Source organism: Panthera pardus, unplaced genomic scaffold (assembly GCF_024362965.1).
Source record: "Panthera pardus isolate Hobbes unplaced genomic scaffold, ASM2436296v1 HiC_scaffold_2, whole genome shotgun sequence".
In the NCBI taxonomy this organism is placed as follows: domain Eukaryota; kingdom Metazoa; phylum Chordata; class Mammalia; order Carnivora; family Felidae; genus Panthera; species Panthera pardus.
Window position 1 is genome coordinate 88552358 of NW_026526765.1, and position 14814 is coordinate 88567171.

The following is a 14814-nucleotide window of genomic DNA, read 5'->3' on the forward strand; positions in this document are numbered from 1 at the left end:
GATTTCTCGAGGACTTCTCAGCTTTAAAATGCTATCTTGTACTGTCAGCATGCATACATAGTACACTTGTGTGGCTGGAGGTGGGCAACGAGAACCTGGCAGAGGCCTATGGTTGGAAAATGAAGACTTGAGAAGAAAGTGATGGTAGCAACCAGAGCCCAGGGAAATGAAACACAACCCAAGGTGGAGAGTGGGAGTTGGAGCTGAGGTAGAGGCCATGTTCCAAGACCAAGCTTTTTAAACTGCTTCTAGTTTCTCTGGCACCAAGTGTCTGAGTATTAAGCAAGACCACCTTAAACACCTTGTGTCTGGTCAGGATTTAGCCTGGAGATTATGGTAGAAAGAAGTCATTATCAGCCATAGCATCACATCTTGTGGTGACAGAGATTTTGAAACTATTCATAATCTTTTATTTTAACTTGGATTAATGCTATTTTGGTTTTGACTTCCCCTTTCCTGTCACCCCAGGGAAAATTACTACCACAGTAAGTCATTATTTCTGATGAAAATAAGTCGTAGCCTTTGGATGTCATGGGGTGAGGATAGAGTTGACAGTTATGGTCACGTTGGGAGAAGAAGAGAAGGCATACAGTGACAGACTGGGCATAACCTAAAAAATATATTGACCATCTGATTGTTTTAAGCTGGATATTGTATTAGATTATATGGTCTATCTTGGATGGAGTTAGCCTTAAATTTTTTTTGCTGTTAAATAAAGGTGCATACTATATCCAAAGGATTAGAAGTAGCCATTATAATACTATTGGCAATAATTTCTTGTTCTTATCCATGGCCTTGAAACATAGGAATACATTGGTATATTATGTCATTAAGTCTTCTGATGTTTCCCCTGAGTTCATGTTGATTTTGCAGACATGACTTTAGAAAATATTTTGTACACCACTAAGATAAGCAAGACAATTATTTATAAAAATTGGCTGCATTGTTCCACTTATAATATTCTTCAGCAGGTAGATGATTTTCTACCAAGTAAAATTAAGATTTTAGAGATTTAAAGAAAAGAATGACATAACTCGTTACTAAACAAGTGCTGAGAGTAATCATATTACAAAGAAGCAGAAAAGATAAACCAACATGGAAACACATTTTCCTTCAGAATCTATATGACTGATAAGAAGTTTTCTGGTTCCTATTAAATGGTTGAGAAGCTTCCATGGCATATTCGTGGACAATGATACTTATGCTTCAGGTAGCTGAGCCTCATATTTAAAAGAAAAAAAACCAAAGTTTTAATAATGGGTAAAGTAGATCAAAGTTTCACTAACATCTGAAATACGGCCATAGACTTTCAAGGGACAATCACGTCTACCATAAATGAGTAGGAAAGACATTTAATAGGGACAAAAGTAATTTTTCTCCTAAATTAGTTGTTAGAAATTTCAACTCCAATGGAATCTCACAGAAGCTATAATATTAAAGAGAGATTTATGTCAACTATACTTCATAAGAAAAAAGAGAGAGATTTGGAATAGAAGTTAGAAATATGAAGCTAAATTATAAAATGGGGTTCAATTATAAAATGGGGTACTTAAACATGACAAATGTAAGGGCAAAGATTCTTAAATAAAAAGTTGTAATAAGTTAGATGTGCATTTTCAGTGCAGTGTGAGAATCAAATTACCATAAATTTGGATATTGAGTCTACATGAAGGAGAAAATTACACTAATATTTATTAAGAACCTAAAATAAGTATGGTACTACTAGGTCTTTACATGTTTATTCAGTTTAAAAAAATTTTTTTTTACATTTATTTATTTTTGAGACAGAGAGAGACAGAGCATGAACGGGGGAAGGGCCAGAGAGAGAGAGGGAGACACAGAATCCGAAGCAGGCTCCAGGCTCTGAGCTGTCAGCACAGAGCCTGATGCGGGGCCCAAACTCACAGAGCGCGAGATCATGACCTGAGCCGAAGTCGGACACTCAACCGACTGAGCCACCCAGGCGCCCCTTATTAGTTCAGTTTTAATTCTCACAGATCAATATTAATATTGACAATATGGCAGACAAAAACACTGAGGGCCTAAGAAACCAAATTTGTTTAAAGTCATATACTTAGTCCTTCTGGTTGCATGAAACAGTCCTCCAAATCTGTGATATGCACAGGACAAAACTACATTGCTCATGTCTTCTTGTAGGCATCTTATTCCTTGAAATATTTGATGTTTATCATTTGAAAAGATGAATGTTCCATCTATTAAGTAAGATTTTTCTTCAAAACAAGAGCCATGTTTTGCCATTTGACCTTGGGCAAGTTGCGTTATGGGTATGGAGGATGCTGTGCATCAGTTTCCTCATCTATAAAATGGTCATACTAGTAGAACCTACCCAGAGGGCTGCTATGAGAGTGAAATGACATAAGGTATGTTAGGTGCCTTGAAAAGGGATTGACACACAAGAAATGATTAATAAATTATCATTTACCATTATGATTATATTTCAGATATGTCATCAGTTTAAATAATTCTCTTTAAATTATAGGGAAAAGAAGAGGGGGTTTAAATAAAACACTCATGCTACTTGCTCTTGTAAACGTTAAACCTCTCAAGAGAAAAGTTAGGTCTTTGTCTCAAAGTGCCTGAGTGTAGTCCCTGGGAGTGATTGATACGGTGGAGCCAATCATTCTATTTCAGATCCTCACTGGCCCAGATAATCAAGACTTTGGAAGATTTAAGAGTAGATAGCAAATCATGAAGTACTAAGTGAACACACTGCAAATATTCAAAATTGAAAAAATGATCCAGTAATTGTATCATGTTTACTTTAAAGTATTAAACAGGTTTTGAACACTTTAAACTTATTTTTACTTTAACTTCATTAATGCCTAAGCTGGATGCAAATGGCAATGTTACTCTCACAGGGAAACAGCTTCTTTGTACTTGTTTGTGAAAGCATTTTGAGAAGTTGAAAGTAATGTATGATCATAAGAAAGTGCCAAACCAGGAAGCAATGATGTTTTCTACATGGTAAATCCTGAACACTATAACCCTGTAAAAAATGACGGTAAATATGTGATATAAATAGATTTATGGAGTCTGATTGGAAAGTAGAAAGTTTCAAATAAAATTATCTATGTGTTTCTAGGATCGCCTTACAAGCAAAGGTATCTTAGGACACCTGGGAAAAATGGGATAGAAGTTTCCTGATCAGTTTGCTCGTAGGTCCTATGTACTAAGGGAGAGCCCGTTGGCCCTCATTCTTTGTTTTTGTTTTTTGTTTTTTTTTTTTCTCTTGATTTCAACTACCTGTTTCCAGTTCTGTACATAAAAGGGAAAGGAAGATAAAAGACTTGAAATAGATTGGCCAGAGTATCCTTGAGGTATTTGTGTGTGTTTTATTTAAGTGCAACAAAAAATTATGATATATATTAACTTTTAAACAATTAAACTCATGTCTTTTGACCTTCATTCAACAAAAAGCTGTTAGTCTCACATCATGAGGATAATTTAATAGAAGCAATGGCTTGGAAGAGGGAGGAATTTTAAGTAAAGGAAGTGAATTCTTTTTTTGCTGTCATGGAAGGAGGAAGATGAGAGGCATGAATGGGAGACAGCGGTTCAGCTTTGATGACGTACACCTTCAGACAATCTGTGTTATTAAAAATAACATTTGGAAATATTAAAGTGGTAGTTCTTTGAGATGGCTACAAAGCTAATGTTTACTGTAATTAATGATTTAAACATTTATGAAAAACATTGTTAGCAATTCATAAGAATATGAGTGATGAAACTTGGAATGGGGAGCTAGATATTTTTAGCAATCACTTCCATGAAAAAGATAATCAACTTGAAAAAAAAATGACAAAAGCAACAAAATGCGTCTCTGTCTTCCCAGTTCTGCATTGGAAGCAAACAGCTCTGCTTCTCTTAGGGGTGTTATCAGAAGTCCTGTCTTGCCTTTGCTCCAGAGAGCTACCAACTTGCTTCTCACATGAGATGGCTCCATAATCCAAGCCATTTATAGAGAAAACATGATGAAGTTATCAACTCTTTTAACGTGATCATTTCCAAATGTTTTTATTGATTACTGAAGACAAGCCATCTCCCTTTTTTCACAGAAGAAAATTTCAATTCCTCATTACAGCTCAGCTAAGAGAACAGAGACTGCCTTGTCATTAGTCTTTTATTGCATTCATGAGATGTGTTGCATCCCTAACAACAACCGAGTGAATTCCATTTCACCTTTCCTCCACCCACAGTGCTGTCTGCATCAATTATCAGGGTTGAAAAATGATGCCTGGGTGTCATTCTCAAAGTAAAAAAGGGCTTGACCTTGTCAATCCGGTCACAATGAAAGGGTGCAGTATGACCTTGGAGTAGAGTTTAGAAAAGTTGGGCAGATGGGAGACCAATAAAAATATTGCTAGTTGAATTGCAAAACTGTAATAGCAGCAATTTTGTTGCATATCCAACTAGAAACAGTCCACTGAAACAATAGTCGAGAGCCATAACATTTCATTTTGAAATTCATTCAGAATAATTCACTAGCAATCAAGAGGAGCATAGCATCAGTACAAGCTTTATTTATAGTTTAAAATATATCTTGTTTCTTAGTTTAACATTATTTCATTTTGATGTAGAAGTTTTCAATTTTGTACTTCTTCCAATGATTTCTCATATGACGAATGAGGGAGTTGTCCCATTGCATTTGGAGATTTCCTGCAGTGTTCCAAGGATCTTTCTCCCTAGTATTAATTCCTTAGTTTTTTCATTCCTTCCAGTTGTACAACATAATGTATGAATGTTCTCTTAAATAAATTGTGTTCCTGGAGTTCTTCCTTGCTCTTGAATCGAAAGCAGACATCTAAGTATTTAGTCATAGTGTCTCCTAAAAGTACATGTCCATTTTTTTTTTCATATTGGAAGTCACCAATAAAAACTTTTACTTTTGAAGAAAGAAAGTATTCATTTAATTAAATTTATTAAGTGTCTATTATATGCCAGGAATAAATATAGGCACTGGAGATAGACCTGCAAACCAAACAAAAATCTCTGCTATCATACAACTTATATTTTGTTGCAAGAGAGATGAATAATAAAGAAAATAAAGTAAGTATGGAAGATAGTTGATAAATGTTATAGAGGAAAATTTTAAAATAATAATTTTTTAACATTTACCTATTTTTGATAGAGAGAGAGAGAGAGAGAGAGAGAGAGAGTTGAGCATTGGTGGGTTTGGGGGAGCAGAGAGAGAGAGGGAGACACAGAATCCAAAGCAAGGTCCAGGTTCTGAGCTCTCACCAAAGAGCCTGATGCAGGGCTCGATCATGCAAGCTGTGAGATCATGACCTGAGCTGAAGTCGGACATTTAACCAAATGAGCCACCCAGGCGCCAGTTATAGAGAAAAATGAAGGAGAGAGGGGAGTCAGAGGGCACTTGGCAAACGAGGAGGTGGTTCTTAAGAGGATTAAGGTAGATCTTGTCACAAAGATCACATTTGAGTAAATTTCCAAATGAAATGAGTGAGGGAGGTATCAGTTAATCTTGGAAAGAGCAATCCAGGCACAGGAAAAAGATATACATGGGAGCCTGAGGTCTTAGTGGAAGAATCAGTGTAGCTAGAAATGAGGGCTTGGCAGAGGAATTAAGGTTTTAGAGGGAAAGGTGTGAATGCTAGGGCCAAAAAGTTGAGGGAGGAACATTGTTTAATACCATTTTGTAGGCCATTCCAAGGATATCAGTCTTTTTCTCCGTGAGCTGGAAGCCACTGGAAGAGAATCTGAGGGAATTTTAGTCTTCTCTTTAACAATTGTAATGCTCTGAGGATTTTTTTTACTGGTGATATTAAGGAACTATAATTCAATTATTTTTGTAAGTAGATTAAAACCTCCTAGTTGCTCACTTTATGTAGTATGAGGTATAAATTTTAAAATAGATCCCTTTATATTAAATCTGTCAGGCTACAGATAATTTATTTTTGTTTCTGGAAGCTGGAAATTGAATTAACCAATTTCAATGAGCCCACAGCATTTCACTAACAGTTCAGAAACTTATCACGAAGTAGGGCCAGGGTGCAATCTAGTTGATATGCTTTACACGTTAAAGAGATTCAATTAGTAATCAGGCTCAATGAAAAATTTCTAAGTTTTAGCAGGAAATACATAAATTCCAGAAAAGATGTAAAGGAAAAATATTTTTTAAATCACAATTTAATATGAAAGTTTTCTTTTTACCAGTAAAAGTTTTGGAGTCTTTGTAATACTTATGAGCAATTATTTATTGCTTACCTAGTTTAGATACTGAATAAGCTCTTTGTTTATTGTCTTTATCACTCAGCTATTATTTTTTCCTAATGTTATTATTATATATTAATATGTCATTCCTATTATTAATATCTTCATTTTAAAGAAGTGAAAACTCAAGCTTAAATTTAAAGAGGTCAAGTAATTTTTACAGTGAAGAGCTAGAATTGGTTTCCCAACCTGGCTACGCTGAACCTAGAGTCCAAGTACTATGGTAAACTGCCTTTGCTTTATAAAGTTAACTTTGGCAAACTTAGAAATCAACTCGGAAAGCTATTATGCATGGCAGCATTTAATGCTATGATTATAACATACTGCTTGTGTATGGGCGACACATAGTAGGAGTCCATAAAATTGTAGTTCCCTCACCATTTCTTCTCATAATTGGTAAAAACACTTCTTATTCTAAAAAGAGCAAAGGAGACTGCACATGGAGTCTGTTTAAAGAATGTACTTCTTTTTTTATAAACACTTCTACAGTATTGAGCATCATTTCATAGGGAAATGCACTCTTCCTGTTGATGCTGATAGTATTTCTCTACAACAACGGTGTAGACTGTACCCACATAATGGTAATTTTAGAGTGGAAACATATCAATCGCAATTTGTACATACATTTTTGGAAGACATAGTATGCCACACAGTGTCTCCTAGGAATGTGTTTGCAAGGAAATTAAATAGTGTTCTACAAGAAATGTTAATGAATGTATCACCACTGTGTTCTATCTACCTTGCACTCAAACTCCTTGCAAAACTAGACTTTGACATGTATAAATTTGACAACTCTGAACCATCTGGAATCCTGACCCCTATTCTAAAAGATTCCTCTTTTGTACAACTAGAACTAGGCTCTCTCTCTCTTGCTCTCTCTCTCTCTCTCTCTCTCTCTCTTTGGTATAACTTATTCTCACCTTCCATCTCCATATTTTAACTTTGGGTTGTCTCAAGTCATTATTAGCTTTTCCCCTCAATTACCCCATTCAAACACTGGAAGCTACAGAAATTGTAACCTGGGTCTAATACCATCCTGAGTCCATGTCATGGCACTAACTTATAATGAGATCTTTTTGGCTTCTCCAGCAAAACTAAATCTTGGATAATATCCAAGACATATCTGTCTTTTTTCAGACTCTGCTCTAAAGAATGGATGCAGTGGTACAAATGTAGACAACGGTAAATACATCTCCAGCTCCAGGAAAACAGTAACTTTAATTAAATATTAATTTGTTGCCTATAATACTTTGCAGGTTTTAAAGAGATTTCAAATATATTATCTCATTCTTCACAGAAGTCCGGGGTAATAGATAGAATAGAAACTATACTCACATTTTACCCACGAGGAAGCTAAGACTCTGAGACAATAAGCAACCTGTCTAAAGTTAGACACCTGGAAAGAATTGAAGATGGTTTCAAGCTGAGGATTTCTGACTCTTATTCCAGAGCTCTTCTCACCACACCATTAAGTGAAAAAGTTGAAGTGAGGTCACTCATAAATTTGTGGTTAAAATATAATATTTTCTTTGGGGCCAAATACACAAAGAGATCTTGGAGTCATTCCTTATTTGGCAATACGCATTTTTCCTGCAACTGTCAAAGTTTCATTCTGCTGAGAGTTTTCTCTGTTTCATTGTCAGTTTTCTCTCAAAGTTTCATTCTGCAGTTTTTTTCTGGAAGATTTTTTCAGAGTATCAAAAACTTGAAAATTATGAACAACAAAGGGAAACTAGCCCAACCAGCTATAAAACAATATTATAAAATTAAGAATAATTTAAAAAATATAGTACTGGCACAAGATTAGCATAGATCAGTTCAAAAATGGACCGATATATATTAAATAATTTAATATATTCCAAAGGAAATAGAAGTGGAAGAGTTAAATTATTGGAAAATTGGTATTGTAAAAATTATCCATCTTCCTTATCCATCTCACAACAGTGAGTTAAATATATTCCAAATGGATTAAATAATTACATTAAAATACATAGGTAAGGATTTAACAAATTGATGTTGCTGAGTATAGTTGCCCAAATTGTAGACTCAGCCCAGAAGTTATATTCACATTGACTAACACACCCTCTTGGATGAGAAATGTTAGCACCTTGTGACTGGTTTTTGGTTGGGGAAGAATTTTTTAAATGAGAAAGATGTATAAAAATTACATAAAAAGAGACTGATAGAATTGACCACATAAACACATTTGAATACTATACATAAAATATCATAAAATTAAAAGACAAACAAGAACTGGTAAAAACATCTGCCACAAGTATGATAATATCATAGGATTGATGTATGAAATATACATATATATGTAATGACAGACATCAAATTTATCATTACAATACCCAAACCCCAAAACACTATTCATTACTTGTATAAGTTAGGGTAATGCTAAAAGGTATAACAGAAAGACTAAAAAATGTAAAATGGCTCAAACATGATGCAAGCAAATGTTCTTAAATTTTTTTTGTACCAGGGCCGTGTTAGCAGTCTGGTGAAACTTTGGACCTCTTTTCAGAATAATGTTTTTAAATACATAAAATAGAATGTAAAAGACTCCAAAAGAAACCAATTAAATTGAAGAGGAGCAATAAAATAGTAAAAGAACATGTGCTATAATAAGAAAGGTGCTTCTTTATTAACATATTCAATAACAAAATATAGCAGCAGGTTTAATTAATACCACAGTTTCAAAGTTTTGAAGAGTATGAACTAAATTTCACATATCTGCTGCAATTGTCGTGTGATAGAAAAATACTTCTCATAGGCACTGATAATACGACCAGTTTGTTGCCTATTTTCATAAATTGAAGTTAAGACAATGGTGAAAATAATAGTTTTTCCCATTTCAAGTTCACTGACACCTCCCACCACACACACGAATTCTAGCCATGGACCCGTTAGAGATCTGTGAGCCTTAACTGAAAGAACTGTTGCAAAAGAAGTTTATTTCTTGCTCATGTTGTGCCCCTGCATGGGAAGGCAGAGGAGTGGGTTCAGGACCCAGCTAAAGAACGCCTCAGGGAGTGATGCAGGAACTAGCACATTCAATACGTGGCTTTCAAAGTTTCCATCATTGTTCCCATCTCAGCCAGCCCAAAGACAACATGCACAGATACTTGTGAGAGAATTTTATGGGCCATGCCTGGAAATGGCACACCTCATGTCTACTCATATTCTACTGACTAGAACTTGGTCACATCACCACACCTATCTGCAAGGGAGGTGGGGAAATATAGATAAGCTGTGTGAACAGGAAGAAGAGGAAAGTATGGGCTTTGATGAGTTGGTGGTAGCCTTTGCCAAATCATCTATCAAATTAGTAATTTCATTTTTAATGACTGTATGCAATGAGGTTAAGTTTAGAGTGAAGAAATTAGAACTGTTGTGGCAATAAATTATGTAAAAAAAAAAACATAAGAGAAAGCCATCAAGATGGATCAAGTGTTTTAAAATTGTTCAAACTCCTTTATCCATTAATTGAATTTCTATGAATTTTTCTCAAGCAGCAACGTGGATGGAACTGGAAGGTATTATGCTGAGTGAAATGAGTCAGTCAAGTAAGGACAGATATATGTTTTCACTCATATGTGGATCTTGAGAAACTTAACAGAAGGCCATGGGGGAAGGGAAGGGGAAAAAGTAGTTACAGAGAGGGAGGGAGGCAAACCACAAGAGCTCTTAAATACAGAGAACAAACTGAGGGTGGATGGGGGTTTGGGGGAGAGGGGAAAATGGGTGATGGGCATTGAGGAGGGCACTTGTGATGAGCACTGGGTGTTATATGTAAACCAATTTGACGATAAACTATATTCATAAAAAAGAATAAAAAATAAACTGAAGAAAAAATTGTGCACAAATTGTCCTTAGCAGCATTAATTTAAATACAAAATATTATTAATTATAAAAGATATATGTACTTACAATAACCAAAATAAATTAGCAGTGTCAATAAAATTGAGGTACATCATCATATCATAGACTATTGTGTTTATGAGTTCTAATAAGTATTAGCTGAAATTTCTTGAATACTTATAGATGTTAGGCATTTTGCCGATCATTTTACATGCCTTAAGTCCTCACAATCACCTAGTGAGATACTTTTTTTTATCTCATTTAATGTGAAAACTCTGATGTCAGGAAGACTGTTTTGCTGAGGATTATACACCTATGGTTTAGTCTCTCTCTTCTTCCTTACTAAATTCCATTTTCCTTTCTTCCCTAGTAACAGGTCTCCAATTTTATTTGAGTTTACAATGTGCTCAACCACCAGACTAACACAATTGAGGCTGGCCACATGACTAATTATAGTCAATGCCATTTAAGCAGAGATTGGTATTCCTAAGGAAGACTCCACTGGAATGGGCCTTTTCAGTCTTTTGACCCTCATCTTTCTCCTTTTCTTTTCCCAAAGGGGCAGGTAAAGGCTGTACGTGTAGTAGTCGTAACCATGGCTGAAAACCACCAGCTAAGAATGGCAGGACAGGAGGCTAGGAGAGGCCTGGACCTTGAGGCAATTCTTATGGACTGCACCATCCGAGGTTTGGAAAGTCCCTTATCTAAGTTTGATTAAATCACAGAAGTTAAATTGTTAGTAAGTGCTGCCAAACACAATTCTATTTGATGCAAATGGTCAGTGGAAAAGTCAAGACTTAAGCCCAGGTCTATTCGACCCAAAGACGTTTTAAGTATTAGTATACATTGATTTTGTGCTTAAAAGCGTTAACTTTGAAAAGTAAGATGTTAAAATTGTATATGTGGTATGATATCAACTATATTAATATTCCTAGAAAGAAGACTGGAAGAGCCCCAAATTTTAACAATGGTTATCTCCGGGTGGCAAGATTATCAGGGTTAATTTTAAAAATAACTTTATAGGGAGATTTTATTATAATAAATGTAATACGTGCTTATTGTGGATAATTTGCAATTTAAAGGACAGAACAAAGGAAAATGTAAAATGTACTACCTTACAATTTTCCCTACACTTATTTATTTAAATTATATATACTATTTTATATCCTGCTGTTTTTACTTACTATTATTATAAGCATTTATCATTGTTGTCAAATATTTCAGAAATACCATGTTAATGGCTGCCTATTATTCTAGCATGTGGATGAGTACAAATTGTTTAAATATTCTTCAGTTGTTGCAATTTTAGTGAGCTTAAAATTTTCAATAATAGGAATAATGCTCTGGGAATACCTGTGTTTATAAATCTTTGTCTGTTTTACTGACAGTTTTCTTAACATAAATTCTCCAAAGTAGGACTTCTGAGAATCTTGTTGTTGTTGTTGTTGTTGTTGTTGTCGTCACAAACTTTTTAATAGGTACTTGGGAAATATTGCAAAAATACTGGCACCAGGTGTATATGAGCATTCCATCATTTACAGGCCTTGAGAGTGTCCTCTTGCCTTTATTCACCTCCAGCCAATTACAAAAACACAATTGGTTAGATGGATTTCCAGAGTATGTTATTTTATGTTAATTAAAATATCCCTTGCAAAATGGTGAGGAAATTACTGATTGTGCCAAAAATACTTATAATTTGTACATAAAGGAATCATACAAAAATAACAGAGCTGAAATTTCTCCGACTTCTGGTAGGAGTTCTTTGTCAGCCATATTATAAAGTAATTCAAAGATGACATAACATAGAGTAAGAAGACGTTAAGAACAGAACATCATTCATAGCTAACCTTCCCCTAAATGTACATATTTTCCTTGAAATAGCCAATGAAAATGGAAGATATATATGCATAAAAATAAGTAGATATTTCTACACTGAGCTTGTATTTTTTAAATTTTTAATTAATGAGGTGCATGGTCAAAAGTCCAGGGAGTACTTTAAAATTAAGTAATTTATATTACTGGTTCTATTTTTAAGATAGTAATTCCTTATTTCAAAAATAAAGTTTCCAATGACCTAAAAACAATTATTTTCTCAGAAAAGCCAAATCCTAATTCTATAATACATGTTCAATATATGTGTTTTGAAGTGAGCCAATATTTCATATGGCCAACATAGGCAATATGTATTTCCATCTGTCTACATTATTGACACTTCCCCATTTTTCAGAATTGTACATCAGTTGCACAGAGTTGGATTAATCATAACCTATAGTTCATTATGTTCTCTCATTATCAGTCTAGGCATGTCCTATGTTTTAGTATTATTTAATTATTATTTTAAATAGTAAAATAAACAGTTAAGAACCCACCACCCAAAACAAAAGCTAGACACTGGACAATAATCTTACTTATGATTTTCTCCAACAGTCCATTCTTTTGCCATCCTATGGTTTTGTTTTCATCAGGATGTCAACAGACTTTTCACATTTTGTTTTATAAACAGTGTCTCCATGTTTTCAAATTTTGAAAACCATTTTTAATCTTCATTTTAGTTTTCAAATGAATACTTTGGTTGGTTAGAAGTGAAATGGTAAAGTTTTTTTTTGTTTTTAGTTTTGGTTTTTCTGTTCTAGAACCTAGTCTGATGTCATATTTGAAATCCAATCCAAGTAAATAGTCATAAGCATGTTGGACAGGTTTTGGTGGCTTTGTAATGCAAATCATATAAATGGTGTCCTTTCTGCTATAGAAAGTATAGAATTGCTGTGAACCGTCCCATTGGATCTAAAGCAGTGAAAGTTAAAAAAGGGCTTATAACAAACAATAGGCTTGTTTTAATTAAGCTCGTTAAATTTTATTAAACACCCACCAAGCAGGATGTATAGAGTTTGGCATTGGTGGTGGTGGTGGTGACTCAAAATGAGTAGGATAATGACTTCTTCCTAAGAACTTTAAATTCTAAGAAGGAACCTAGAAACAGAACCATACACATATTGACACTCAACGTATGAGAGAGGTAGGAGATTAGGCCAATGGGGAAAAGATGAGTTATTCAATATGTAGTATTGGGATAATTATTAAATAATAATTGAAATTATTATATAATAAGAGAAATTATAGGGATTTTTATCTGTAAAATAAGATTGCATCTGTATATCACACCAATAAAAAAATTAATAGAAGAGAGACACACCTGTGATTCAAGAGAAAATGACGGTAACATGGAAAATGTGACATTTAATGTAAACCTTCAAGGCTGAGTGGGATTAAAATAGGTCTAAGAGATGGAGGTGGAAATATGGGAGGAGTTTTTCCAAAAGGTTGTTTTCAAGCAAGGTGACTAGTTCTAGCACCGAAAAGTCCCATGTCATGGGAAAAGGAAAAATCAGGACAGTTGTTTACCTACAAAAGGAGAAATGGTAGCCATACTTTCCATACCACTCCTCCCAGTTTCCTAAATAAAGAAGCAAACACACATAGTTCCATAAACCCAAACTGAACTCAGCCTTCCCTGCACCTACCACCTTCTCCGTGAGAAGGGAGATTTGAGATTCCTTAAGTTCCTTGTCCTTCTCTGTTGCCTCCAGCAGTGTTTCTGTTGAAGCTTACTCAGGCCTTAAACCCTTCCACTGCTAAGATGTCAAATTTGGACCTTTCTCTGATGACTACTTCTCATTCTCTTTGGAGTTGGTCATCTATCTCCACCTGTGTTATTTTGTATTCACCTCTGCCTTTTACTTCCATGTGAATTAAGCAATAGAGTTAACTTCTCTGAACATGTTTTCTCAGCTGGAAAATGGGAGTTAATATTGCGTTCTATTTTATAGGGTCCTTGTAGAAGTAAACTGGATCACCCATGAAATAGTGTTTTAAAAAAGGAGCAGGTTTCAGAATGGTATGTTCAGTATGATCATACTTGTTTCTAAAAAACATATCGAGTATGTCTTTGTGTATTAATGTTTACAAATGCACTAAAAAGAAAAAGAAAACTAAATTCTTAACAATGATTACCTTCCATAAAGGATATGAAAAAGGAGAGACATGTTAAGTAAACTAGTTTTGTGAATATTATGCAATAAAGTTAGGTTAAATTAAAACATAAATGAAATCAGTACAAACATGAACAAACATTAAGACTTCACAGGGGGAGTTGGCACTTGAGTCTCGAAGAATGCATGCTCCTTATGTGGAAGATAAGAAAGGGAAGGGTTTCCCAGCACACGGAGTAGTGGGAGCTACAGAGTTGATAGGGCTGTACTGCCAGGACCCTCCAGAAGTCTTGAATGATGAGGGGATGGGTACAGATAGATGTGAGTGTGTGGGGTGGCTCACAAGACAAGAGGCTGGAGAGTTGGCCAGGGCTGGACCTGGGTGCCCTTTGAATGTCATCCTCAGGATTATGAACTTAATCCTCATAGTAATGGGAGAACCTTGAGGGGTAATACAAATGGGAAAAATAATAGAAGCTTGCATTCTAGAATGCTTCTGTGTTGAGGATTGAGGGGGGGGTGGGCAAGACTATAGATTTGAAAAGGAAATCAGAGACTTCTAGTAGTCACAACAAGAGTTGAAAAGGGCCTGAGTTATCAACTGAGACCAAATAATATGTCAATTTTATGTTGTGACTAATATTAATAGCTAGGATTTATTGAGATATTTGTTTATGGCTAATATTTATTTAGCCAAGCTTAAATTGGA